This window comes from Adiantum capillus-veneris, chromosome 10 (genome assembly GCF_014529385.1).
Source record: "Adiantum capillus-veneris isolate H3 chromosome 10, ASM1452938v2, whole genome shotgun sequence".
Taxonomy (NCBI): domain Eukaryota; kingdom Viridiplantae; phylum Streptophyta; class Polypodiopsida; order Polypodiales; family Pteridaceae; genus Adiantum; species Adiantum capillus-veneris.
In genome coordinates this window covers 146,740,728-146,753,613 of record NC_140940.1, presented here as the reverse complement: position 1 = coordinate 146,753,613, position 12,886 = coordinate 146,740,728, and the positions used below count along the sequence as shown (strand labels likewise).

At 41.1% G+C, this 12,886-nt stretch overlaps 1 pseudogene; it reads left to right on the top strand.

Annotated features, from left to right (window-relative positions):
* Positions 1–9,832: 9,832 nt before the first annotated feature.
* LOC147449812 (uncharacterized) lies at positions 9,833–10,418 on the top strand (annotated as a pseudogene).
* The last annotated feature ends 2,468 nt before the right edge of the window (positions 10,419–12,886 follow it).

Here is a 12,886-nt window from a genome sequence, read left to right as displayed (position 1 = left end):
TACTACAAAATCCATAGAGATACTCTCCCACTTACCTTGTGGAATCTCTAAAGGATGTAAAAGGCCACCTACCTTGAGGCGCTCTGCCTTATTAACTTGGCACTGTTGGCACTTTAGTACGTACTCTTGAACATTATGATGTAAGCCCGGCCAATAAAATTATCGTCAAACTAAGGCATACATATTACAAATACCTGGATGACCAGCACTTGGACTATCGTGACACTCAAATAAGATTTGGCGCCTAGTGTATGAGCCATTTGGCACACATACTCTACCTTTGTGGAGTAAGTAGCCATCATCAATGGAAACAATCTTCCAACGCTTAAGCTCTTCCTGAGTAGGGGTGGAGCTCTGTGTGTTGGAGTTTCTATCTGCGCGTGCAGAGACATGTTGATCTGGCTGTTCAGAGACATGTGAGTGTGAGGGATCCCTTTTTAATACTACACTCCACACTTTAGCATATGATTGATCTTGTGCACACCTGCCACGTAATGACTCTAATAAATCCACTCTTTATTTCCGTGAAAGCAAGTGAATTAATTTGAGACATCCGACTTAGTGCATCCGCTACTACATTTTATCGCCCCTTGCGATATCGTAGCTTACAATCATAATCTTGAAGGATTTCGGCCCATCTAGCTTTACGGCCCTTCAAGTCCGTTTGAGTAGTAAACCATTTGATACTCTCATGATCAAAAACTACTTCAAACTCGGCATCATATAAATAGTGTCGCCACTTTCGTAAAGCGTGAATTATGGCATAGAGCTCTCTCTCATAGACAGAATAATTCTGTTGAGCTCTATCTAAATTTTTACTTTCAAAGGCTATAGGTCTTCCCTCCTGGAGAAGTACCGCACCGATTGCTTTATCACTAGCATCAGTCTCTACCACAAACAACTTAAGTGGGTCGACAATTGCTAGGATGGGAGCAGTGGCTATAGCTACCTTGAGTTGTTCGAAACTGTGTTCTTGGGCTTCTTCTCAAGAAAAGGTCTTACCTTTTGCTTTAAGTTGATTCGTCATAAGAACAACAATTTTTTCATAATCACGGATATACTATTGATAAAACCCAGCCATGCCTAAAAATATTTGAAGCTCCCCAACCGTGTCGGGATGTGGCCATCGAAGAATGGCAGCAACCTTGTCAGTGTCCATTTTGATGCCAGAATAAGAGATCACATGACCGAGGTAATCTATCTCTGTTTTAAAGAAATCGCTCTCGCTTTGCTTAGCGTACAGCGCGTGAGCTCGTAGCTGTTCGAACACTAATCGTAAGTGTTCTATGTGTTCATCTTCAATCTTACTGTAAATGAGAATGTCATCAAGGAAAACTACAACAAATTTTCCAAGATAGGGACGTAAGACACTATCCATAAATGTAGCTAGAGAATTGGTTAGACCAAAAGGCATAACCAAAAATTCAAAATGCCCGAACCGTGTTGTAAAGGCAGTTTTGGAGATATCTTGTAGTAGGATACGCACCTGGTGGTATCCTGAACGAAGATCTATCTTTGTATAGTATCTTGCCCCATGGAGTTGATCAAACAACTCATCCACTCGAGGCAGAGGATACTTGTTCTTGATGGTTATCGCATTTAATCCGTGATATCTACGCACATGCGCATAGTACCATCTTTCTTTTTGACCAATAGAATTGGTGACGCCCAAGGCGAAGTGCTAGGTCTAATGAAACCATGAGCAAGGTAGTCAGCCAACTGACTCTCAACCTCCTTGGCTTCTTCAGCACTCATATGATAAGGTGGTTTACTCACCGGTTCAGTGCCTGGCAAGACATCTATGCCATGTTGCACATCACGTGTAGGGGGTAAACCCGGTGGTAAATCACTTGAGAACACATCACTATACTCCGTGAGTAAGTGAGTTAGCTTTTGCCGTGCAAAAGGAGAAAGTAAACTAGAGTTATGCTAGGATAGAGAATCTTGTAATTCCTGTAATGTTTGTTTTACAACAGTTGCACGTTGCTCGATAGAATTGAAATTGAGAGCACTTTGCTCGTTAGATTTGTTAACACTTTGTTTATCAGTAGAATTCATTGCACTTTGCATACCATTACTAGGATTCACCGCACTTTGCTCTTGAGAATTCACAAGACTTGGAGACAAGCGGTAACATAAAAAGACTTCATCTATTAAATGTGCTTTCTGCAAAATAGAAAGCTCGATTGTACATATAAGAGGTGCATATGGTCTCACCAAGCAAAAGCACATGTTTAACATTGGCCATAAAGGATAAGGAGTTGTGTTCATAACTAGTGTGCAATGTGTTTCCTAAACCATGCAGCGACTCCCGTCCTAAAACTACATCAGCACGGTCCATGTTCATAACTTGGAAGTCAAGGGTCATCGTATGATATTGATAAATAAGCTCAACCCTTTGAACTATCGTGTCCCATACTTCTTTATCATTCCCAGACATCTACTCTACCACATACTTGTGAGAGAAGGGAGTCTGTGTAAGCTTCAATTTCTTGACTAGCTTATAGTTCAAGAAGTTATGAGTGCACCATCATCCACTAAAATACGAACACGTTGTCCGTTAATAGTGCCATGCATGCGAATCAAATCATGGGGGCCAAAGGTGGGCTACCACATTGAAGCAAGTACACAACACTTGTGCTTTTCTTCCATATGAAGAACCTCTACAACACAATATTTAGGAGATGAATCTAATGTGAGGCGTTGCACAGTGTGCATGGCCTTTTCTTTGCCTTGCAAAAGAGGACAATCTTTCCTGTTATGTTGGTCCGAAAGACATCTAAAACACAAATTGTGTTTCTTTGCACGCTCAAAATCAGCAGTGCTGAGAGACCCACGTGGAGTATCTCGTGATTGCTTAGGCTTCTTAGCCTCTTGTGGACGTGGAGAGGTAGATTGTCTCTTATTCCTCTTGGAACGTGTGGGATATCTACCTCGCCATTGGCTGTTAGCCACATTGCTCTTAGCAAAAGTATTCTCAGAGTAGGGAACATTTCCTTTCCTCTCTTGGTCATCAATCTTGCTTTGGGCATGACTGATGGCTTCTTCCAAAGTTTTTGGATGTTGGGTCTTGACATGAAGACGATAGTCTTTGTCAAGACCCCTATTAAAACCCCGTATCTTTTGGAATTCATATAGACCTTTTAGTTTTAATATGATTTCCCGATACTTTGAAAGGTACTGTGTGAGAGAGAGGCTAGACATGCGGCATTTATCCCATGATAAACAATTCTTATCTTCTTCATTGGAGTCCAAAAACACTTTGGAGAAAGAATCTTGAAACGCAGCTTAAGACGGAGGACGAGCATCCATTGGCAATTTCATCCACCACTTATAGGCCTTGCCTTTAAGAGATAGACTTATTTCCACAGCCGTCTTTATATCCGGGGTGTGTCTCAATTTATGAATATCACTCCATTTGTGTAAGAATGTATTGACCGCATCCTTGTTGCGATCATGCTCTTCCCCGTGAAACTCAGGAATGGTTATATTCTTAAGTAATGCATTGCTACCTTCTGCATCTTCTGCAGCACTTGTCTCTTGGACTCCTTGAGTCGTCCGAGCTTGGTTCCCTTGAACCGTGCCACTTGTGGCTCCTTGAGTCGTCTGTAATTTCATAAATTTCACAAGTAACTCTGTAAGATTGGTAACATTTGCATTGACCGCAGAGAGGTTACTTTCAAGTACGTTTTGGCGATGTTCCAAAGTCTTGAAAGAAGCCATATCTACAAGCCCATGATCTCCTAGATCATCATCATCATGCATATTAGTGTCAGTAGCACCCGTGGTGCCCTAATTACTTGGTGAGCCAAAGCTCCTTCTCTGAATCTTTGAGCCCACAGCTAGCCACTTGGCATGATCCACTCCGTTGCCTACAACTGAAATCGCATGGCCACGAAAGCAATAAAAATAAAGCTTCACGTAAAAAGCTTGGCGTAAATAAACCCGCTGCATGTACGTCAACTCAATCACTTCGCAGCCATACGTCACGGACCTGCGCAACAACATCAGTGCAGCAGGGACGTCCGCAGCATCGCACCAGACACGTTTGCAGCATCAGTGCGCGTTCGCAGCAAGCATCAGTGCAGCAGGAACGTCCGCAGCATCGCACCAGGCACATTTGCAGCATCAGTGCGCATCCGCAGCATAATCAATCAGGTTTGCAATTATTCAGTAGCACTAAACCACTTTTCCATGGGGGGGGAGAGAGAGAGAGAGAGAGAGAGAGAGAGAGAGAGAGAGAGAGAGAGAGAGAGAGAGATTATGCCTGTCGAGGCACTTGGGATACGCTATGGGATTAGATCTTGGCATTCTTTGCAGGCGAGGATTGCCAATGATAATCATTAATATTATCTTCTGTTTCAGTAGCACTAAACCACTTTTCCATGGGGGGGAGGGGGGAGAGAGAGAGAGAGAGAGAGAGAGAGAGAGAGAGAGAGAGAGAGAGAGAGAGAGAGAGAGAGAGAGAGAGAGATTATGCATGTCGCCATGAAAGAGAGCTTTTGGAGAGACCACAATGCCAACTCTCCACCATACTTTTGTATGGCACTTTTGCATGCCGTGCACTGTTTACTTAACATCTTCAATTTATGGCACTTCACTATAAGATGAAATGTTTAACTATTCACATTCATTTTCTGTAGCTCGAGCCAAATATCGACGTGTAGCTTGGACAATCCGAAAACATTTGTACCACATTTCAGGTCAGTGAAGCACGGCATTTTAAATTGCAATCATTGACGCTTTATCGATTTGCTTTTTCGAATTTTGTAGCTTGGTTCCTTCAGTTTTCTTTACTTGCATACTGCTTTCATAAGTATACAATCGATGTCGACCAACATCTACATATATTAATTATACATACAACTCTTTGACTAGTAAACACATATAGTATATTGCAATCACAAATCCAAGTTTTTGCATCTTTACTTTTCACGTAAACAATTGATGCCATACTATATTTGTCCTCATTTCTCCCATACTAGGTATCAATATGAAGTTCTCAAGGCCTACAAGGTTACAGTCCAAGCGTCATGATGCCAAGAAACGAACTGCAGCCAAGTTGAAAGCAGCTCACCGTCCATATGCTAGGTCATAGTTTGAAATTACTCCATTATATAAAGATTGGATCATGCAATGTGACATCCTCGCTCACAATCTAGAACTATGTGCTTCTTGCGTGGTGACAAACCTCACGTACAACGACAAACGAGGCCGTCAGACAAATGAAATAGACAGTCCTGCTACACTCACTTCAATATTATTGTTGAGCGCTTTGGAACACGCAGAAGTCAAATACTTATGAATGACGTGTACTTCTTGTAAAACAACTAATTCCCATCAAAGATATATTGCCATTCATGCACATGACTACATAGAACGTATTCTCTCTGCTCAACAAATACACACACAACTGCTTAGCATTATAGATGTATCAATCAGTGTGACAAAAACTACAAATGCAATAGCACGAGGATATATAGAGCGGAGATCATTGCTAGATAACCCACTAATATCTTGGTCGAGTGCTGCTAGTCTACACTCTACAAGTCATCAACTATCCTCCTCAAGCATTTCAGATGTCCTGATTTTCAATATCAAGAACAATCCCATATTGGAGAGATATAAGTGCATGGCCGAACGACCACACAAAAGAATAGGGTTGTGCATATTGTCTGAAGAGGTTCTAGGAGAAATAATCCGTCGTCATTCAGAGGTACAACCCTTCGACTTGATGGAGGAAGCCAAGAATGAAAACAGCTTCTCGATTTTGGAAACATTGGTTGAGCCATCAAGATGGCACGCATATACTACATACAACACGCATGAGTTTGGTTCCATACAGCTCCGTAACGGAGATATGTTTCTCAATTGTGTTGCTTCCTTCATGTACAATGGCTTGCCAAGCCGGATATCAGATTTCAAAGACATCACAATAGAGTCAGCTCTTTTTTCGTTCTTCTCTCCTTATGGACATGGCCAGTACAATGGGCAGATTCGATTTAGTGACTATATTCGAATGAGAATTCACACCCTATTCTCTTTGTATACATTGTACAAGCCATACCTCCTGCTAATGTACCAACTGAAACAGGCAATTTTGATCGCGAACAGTACAACAACCACCATTCTGTAGAGAGATATCGACAAGTACAAAAGAGCACACAAGAATGAAAACAACGAGGAAGCCATAAGGAACATATTCCGCTTCAATCTCCTAGCGACAATTGCTAGCAGTCCATCCTGGCATAGACGTTCATTAAAGGATTTGATCACCATGGTTGATGCATGGGGTTTGCCAAACATATTCATTACTTTCACAGCTGATGAAGTGACCACCACAAAATGGAATGAGATCCGTACAATCGAGATGATAGCTCGGACATTCAATGCTGAGTTCTCTTGGAAAGATTGTCCAGTTGAATGTGCATTGCTCTTTCACAATCGATTAAAATAGTTCATGAATCGCTATATCTTACAAGGAAACCAGATCCTGGGCCGAATTCATCACCACCTTGTACGGTACGAGATCCAAAACAGAGGATCCCTTCATGCCCATGTCATCCTATGGGTGGATGAGAACGACATCGAGCAAACAGCAACAGAGATTTCTGCTCATATTCCTATTTCACTTGCTGATGAAATACATGCAAGCACACTTCGTGAGCTCATCCTTAAGAAACAAATGCATGTATGTCGCGATGCATGATACGTCCACAGCCACAACGGCAAATGCAAGTATGGGTTTCCATATGACATTCAACCAAATCCTTGTCCATCTCTAGATTCCCATTCCTTGAAGTGGATGTACTATCGGCCAACTCACGATGATTGGAATGTGGTTCCGTACCATTCAACTGTTCTTCTACTTTGGGGCGCTCATATGAATATCCAACGTGTCACAAATTCATCTTTGTTGTATTATCTACGCAAGTACACAATGAAGACTGAAGATATTGGACCATTGAACATATCTGCAGAAGCAGATATTGGACCATTGAACATATATGCAGAAGCATCCACCAAATTGGGTTTGGAAGGCCTCGACAAGATTAAATTGCAACAACTGATAGCTGCTGCTCTTTTGACTAAGCCAATTTCTGCCACAGAAGCTGCATTGAACTGCTTACAGATTTCAATCATGACAAAAAGCGACACTGTATTCTACATAGATTCATCGCCTCCAGCACTCAGACAACATATCATGTCCAAATCACACAATGTTGTGATGCACCCTGTTGATTGGTATTGTGCTAGACCAACCACCCTTGAAACCTTGACATTCTTTGAGTACCAGAAAAACCACATTATCGAAAAAAGTTGGCAAACTGCACAATCTACACCTTTGCTGGACAACTATGGCAATGCCATTAAACATCAGAAAAGATTGGTCAGGTTCACCGAATACCATCCAGGAAACCACACAGAAGCCTTCTTCTACAACATCTTGCTACGTCATGTATGCTTCCGAAGAGAGACAGAGCTTCTTTCAGCTGATAATACAATGGGCTCTTACTTCGTAGAGTGTCAGACAAGGGATTTGATCCAAAGCAATGAGGACTTGGAGATGTACATTACAGAGTACACACAAAGAAACATGCTAGTCAATGAACAAATCGATCAGCTTGTCCATATGATACTGCAAAAAATTGCATTGCAAAGAGAAAATGAAACAATTACATCTTCAACAGATAATGACCCAGGCATGGACCACCATCGAGTTAAGTCACTAGCCATATTGAAGGAGTTCGCTGCTGTCAATGACTCAGAACTCACAATAGAACAGTTCAATATATACAACAAATTTTTGAATGCCAAGAATGGCTTGCATGTCGTCACAGGGACACCGGGGAGCGGAAAAACACATCTTATCAGATATTTGACATATGAATATGTCAGACGAAACATGAGAGTCATACTTGCTGCATCGGCCGGAGCTGCAGAAACAAGACTAAGCAGCATTACATCTACAATCCATTATCAATTCAAGATACCAACAAGAAATCAACAGTATCCTCTCTCTATTCATGAAACTGATGAACGATATTTGGATATAAAAGAAGCAGATATTATAATCATAGACGAGTTGCCTATGTTAACACGGACCACTTTTGACCTTATCATAAGACAGATTGTCAATGTAAGAAGCGGCACATTGACAGATCCCTTCAGCAACACATGTATTCTCTTGCTTGGTGACCTTGCACAGTTGCCCCCAGTTTGTAACCACGCACGGGACCTTTGTGAAGCATGCCATATCACAAGCTCGGTGCACTGGCTGCATGCAACTTTCTACAAGATGTCATGCTCCGTATGACATGCAACGGACCCTGAACTCCTCCAATTCTTGACCATTATTCGTGAAAGAAGACCAACCACAGATGAGATCAATTGTACCTTGGGAGCATGCATTATAGATGAATCACATGTTCATGACTACATCAACGACTCCACTACAATAATTTGCACTCATAGATCAGACGTCCAACACTACAACAACCTTGCCTTGAATAAGTTGTACAATCAAATTGACATTACAAAAGTTGACCTGAAGACGAACGCAGGTAACATAAATGTACTTCAACAATGGCTCCTAGACCCTAAGTTCAACGAGCTGGACTCGATCGCAATTGGGGCTTGTTGCATGATCACTGAAAACATCGACTTAACAATCGGTGCAGCAAATGGTGCAACATGTACTGTTGACGCCATAATGCATAACAACGAAGGTCAACTTATATGTATCATCGTTCTCATTCATTGCACCGGTAAAAAGATGGCACTTCGTCGAACAAAGCATAAACGAACTGTAGTCAATGGCACATGGTTTCACAAATCCACATTCCCCTTGACACTTGCATACACCATGACTGGACACAAGGCACATGGTGCAAAAATTTCTACCAAAGTTCTTCTTATCTTCAGAGATGCATTTGCACCGGGGCTTACATACGTCATGTTATCGCGAATCACAGATCGTCGAAATCTTCGAATTCTCAATCTACCGACTCATGATATATTTCGCCCTGTTCCACTCCATGTTATACACGGAACTCATTAAAAATGTTTTGGTGCCTAGTAAATCATGTACTCTAATAGTTCATAAAATTTTCATATGCCTTTGTTTTCCAGCATCTGTGCAAAAAATAATCTATAAACATATAACTGATGTCTCCAGAGTTCTTCCATTTTGATCTTTCGAAAACTGTCATTAACTTGCACTGCACTCTCTGTAGCGTTACCTTGCGCTCTACTTTTCTCTCAATTCTTATGAACACTTTCTCATCGCTTCTGCACAATTCTACTATTGGTTTTTCCAGTATGAACTCTAACCATGTCACCATTGCAGGCAACATAAATAACGAAGAGAATAAAATGAGAAATTCAAAGGTATACTGCTCTATAAACCATATCACATTATGATCCTGCAATGCACACAAAATACTGATCGCATTTGTATACCCTTGCAGAGACTTGTTACCCTTTTCAAGCAAAACATTTCCTCAAAGAAAAACCCCCAAATCGAACCACGTCAGTATCCAACAGAGAGACAAATGCATCTGCTTAACCTGGCAGGTTGCCGGCCGGACACTTACGTCAACGGTTTTGCAAACTATGCTAAACTACGATTGTTAATAGACAGATCCGTAAAGCAGCTCGAACAAAACAAGAGCATGGGTATTAAAAGAGCAACAGGTTAGCTCTACACACATACAATTTTCTCTTTTTTTTTTCCTTCCTCTCATTGCTTTAAACATTAAAAAAACATGCTTTTTTACAAGAAATACAAATTTGTTTGTCCCTTCTAATACTCCTTTTTTTTCTAGGTCTAATGAAAGAAAACATTTGCAAACTATCTATAGAGATTGACGTGCCCGAGGATCTCATGACAGTCGAGGATGGTAATCGTTTGCTTCAATTGAAGACACCAATAAAGCCCTACATTCTTGAGATGTTTCACTATGGCTACGATGTCGCGCTCGAGGACCTCTTAGATACAATGAACAATGACGCAAGTGAGATATTCGTAAGCTTCAAGAGATAGTACAACGACGAGCCACCATCAATTACAAAACAAAAGTGACGTGGCAATACAACAAGGATGTTTACAAAGCACGCTTTGGAAGTGACTATCCATACGCTTTCATCAACATCGACAACCCACCCACAAGTGACACCACCATGATAAAAAATTTCAAGAAATACCCCACTCGATTATATAGTCTAATATTCTCAAGCTTCAGGATGCAATCTTACATTAATCCTGTTTCTTTCTTTCTTGCTTTTGCTGTGCAGAACAGGACAACAAGCCTCAAGTTCTGCTTCTCGACCACGACAATCAACCGAGCAAAAAACAACGGACATTGAATACACTGTCTACTCCATCACATGCCGCCAAAACAGACGAAAGTACATAGGTGTCACAAACAATTTTGAAAGACGAAAGGCAGAGTACATTCGACAACCACCTTCCAAAATGTGATCCGACGTTAATCGCTACCAACCATTCAAAGAAAACTTCATTTTTGACATACTTTCCGTCTCCAAGAATTTACATGTAGCACGTACATTAGAAAAAACATTCATCAATACACATAGTAGTACAAGTTCATTTGGATATAATATTCTACGAGCTCATCCCCCTCACTGCAAGAAATACATGTTCTTGACACAAAAAAGAAAGATCTAAATTATCCTTGTTGCTTTCGTGGACGTCTCAATGAAATCTGGTTTTTTTCTGTCTGCTAACACAATATCCTTTTTCTCCCTTTTTCCTCAAATATTCTGCACCAAAAACATTCGCAATATTCATATCAAGTACTATTATTCATTCATTGATAAAAAACTCAAATCAATCTCTATTGTTCCATATTTAAATCAATTTTGGGTCCTCCCATTTACACAAAAAAAAAACCAAGCGCCATATTCTCATCACAAAGAAAAAAAAGTACCATTTCTCAAATCTACATATGCTTTTCACACAGTGCCAGCATTGGCAAAATAGTCATGCTGCTTCTTCCTTCAGATGTTAAATGTCAATTTCTATATGTGCTACTGTATTCTATAGATGTTACATAGCAAGGCCCACCAAGCAAGATTAGTTGTGATCTACGTGCTCAAAATCAAAAGTGTGTGTAGGTGGGATATCCTCACTGGCCATGGTAAACACACACTAATGTAAAGAGAGAAAAAATGTCAACTTGTACCTTGTGAAATTGAAGTCTTTGTGTTTTGTATGCTTCGCGATTTGTGTTGCATGCAAACCTCGCCTTGCCAGAATTGTAGCGCTTCACGTGTCGTTCGTCATAAGAACACCTTTGTTGCCTCTTCACAAAAACTCGTCGTTTTTGTGAAGCTACCTCCTTGAGGGGGGGGAAAAAATTGGAGGAAAACTTGCCTTCCTCCAAGAAGTGAAAGGAAGGGTGAAACTATTTCTTTGAAGTTTGAAGCTTTCCCTTTCCTTCTAGATTTCCTTTCAACACAAGTATGTTATCTTTTCTTGTTATATACAACAAAGGTCAATAGCTTGAGGGTAAAGTGTTGGCCTCGTACCCTCATGGGGTGGGTTCAACCCTCCTTCATGCAAGGGTTAAGCGGCCCTTTCTAAGCGCGCAGCCAACGGAAGCCTTCGGAGCCTCGGTGTTGTCGAGTTTGCCTTGGTTGCCCGCCTTGGTCGTGCGCTATGTGGGGCATCCACAGACGGATGTCGCTGTCTGTCCGCGCGCGCTTCGCACAGGAAACTGTGCATGTCTTCTTTTTGTTGCACAACGGAGACGTCACTGTCTGTGGAATGTGGGAAAGAAGCAGCGCGCCGCACGCACATGCAACCCGCTTTTTGCCTCCTCCCAAAAATAGCTCGGATACCAGTGAAAGGGCGGTGGTAATGCGTGTCCTAGTCTCCACCAACCATGCTATCTTATAGCCTCCCCCTAGCGTACACACTGTCCGGCCGTGCCGGTGGCCTTGCCCATAGGACCCATGTCCTTACAAGAGGCTAAGGTCTCCATGACCTAAGGGACTTAGCAACTTCCTTGATCATCATATGTCATTCTCCTTGTCTTCAAAGAATATTCAATACAAGTATAATTCAAATAAAAGGAGTGGAATCCATAGCGCTTGGTTATGAGTTTGACAAAAAAGAAGCTCTATGGCAACTTCCTTGATCATCATATGTCATTCTCCTTGTCTTCAAAGAATATTCAATACAAGTATAATTCAAATAAAAGGAGTGGAATCCAGATCACTTGGTTATGAGCTTGACAAAAAAGAAGCTCTATGGCATAGTAGTATATGGATACTAGTAGAGATTTTTGAAATTCTAGATAGCCTCTAATCATGCCATCATATGACCTTTGGAATCTTCAAAATAGCTTTTGACTTCTTCTACAAATTAGTAGAGCTTAAAAAGAGATAAATTTCAAAAAAACATTTTGCAATCCAACCTCCTATGAGCGAGTTATGACCAATCTAGTAAAGACTACTTTTTCCCACCTATTTAGAAACAGTAACTTTGATTTTCTAAGAGGAGGTGGAAGAGTCCAAAGTATGGGAGGATGACTGTGGATATTTAGCCTTCTTTGTCATTTTCAATGACACAAATGAATGTTCTCAGCCCTCATGTCCATCCACATGCCCTTCTACCCACTTTGCCTCCCGATCCCACCCATCAGAAGTTATAGTTTGTTGTTTTGAGCCTCATTAAATTCTTGTGAGATCTTAGGAAAATGTTCCATGCTCTTATAAAGTGGCATTCATCTTACAAAAATTCCTTAGCCATTAGTGAACTTCCTTGCATGCCTCATTGTCCTTCGATAAGTCATTTCTAGAGAGAGAAAGGCCATGGTAAAGCCTACCATACATCAAGATTAAATTTTAATGATAGTTT